Below are 1,159 nucleotides of genomic sequence, written 5' to 3' on the forward strand. Positions count from 1 at the left end.
ACCACCAACAATGTCTCTGAGAGAATCTCTGATCAATCAGAACTTTCCAGGCAAATTCCCAATCCCTGGAATCAATGTGGGAACCCCCCAAAGTTCTCAGGGAAGCCAAGGAGGACTTTTAAAAGTTGGACAAACCCCCCTCCCATTCCCCCTAAACTTCCCCTCAGCTCCCACTGCTCCATCGGTGCCGCGACTTTCCCGAAAGTCCAAGCGGAGCCGGAGGCACCAGCTGGAAAATTTCATCCCAAACAGCCAAAAACTTGGGAAAAATCTGAGTAACAGCAACCCCCGGGCTTGGAAGGGAGCGTGCAGGGAGCCCTGGGTTACGTGCAGCTCCCGGCTCCACCTGGAATGTCCTTGGGAGAGGGTTCAGATGCTGGCAGGACATCGCCGGGAGGGTGGGAACGCCGGAGGCTCCCGCTGGCAGCATCCCAAAGGAGCACATTCCGGCCGCCTCGGCTCCGGGATGGATTCGGGTCCCAGATGAGGCTCTACCTGGGCTCTGAGCTGGCCACAAAGCACAGGCATTAGGTTGGATTATTGACATCAGGAGATGTGTGTTGAAGTCTGTGTGTTCAGGGTTCCCATAAATTCCCCAGTTTATGGGAATTTTTGCTCGGATGGCCCGGCCTGAAACGACAAATTCGGGTCCAAAGCGTCTCGTGGTTACGGGATGAGAAGTCCCTGCTCCCTGTGGTGTCTCTGGATCCTCCTCTCCACTGAGGCTTGTCCTGTGCAGGGCCAGGAGTTGGACTCCCTGATCCTTGTGGGTCTCTTCCAAATCTGGATATTCCGTAATTCCAGGATTCCAATCACCAACCTCCTCCTTTGACTCCCGGACCGTCCACCGCAGTTTTTGGCAGGTCCCATTTTAAGCCAACGAATATTTAAAAAGTCCACGTGCTGCTCAGGCTGCTCCTTCCCTGCTCTGGGGATGTGGGATTAAATTCCTGACTCGTCTCCCATTCCTCACATTCCCACACTGTCATTCCTTAAACATTTTCCCGTCTGCGTTTCCTCGTTCGCCACCAATCCATCCCCGGCCCTGACATTTAAATCCCGGTGCTGACCCCAACAAACTGAGATTCCAGAGCTCAGGAAATCCTCTGAGGGTTTTATAGCCTCGTCATAAACGGGCAGGATGCAATTTTCCAAGGAA

At 53.8% G+C, this 1,159-nt stretch overlaps 1 protein-coding gene across 1 annotated transcript in view; it reads left to right on the forward strand.

The window, feature by feature from the left end:
* The window catches only part of LOC103766916 (fibrillin-2), a 143,142-nt gene that overhangs the window by 54,168 nt on the left and 87,815 nt on the right, over positions 1-1,159 (forward strand).

Source organism: Manacus vitellinus, unplaced genomic scaffold (assembly GCF_001715985.3).
Source record: "Manacus vitellinus isolate BGI_N305 unplaced genomic scaffold, ASM171598v3 scaffold_64_pilon, whole genome shotgun sequence".
NCBI lineage: Eukaryota > Metazoa > Chordata > Aves > Passeriformes > Pipridae > Manacus > Manacus vitellinus.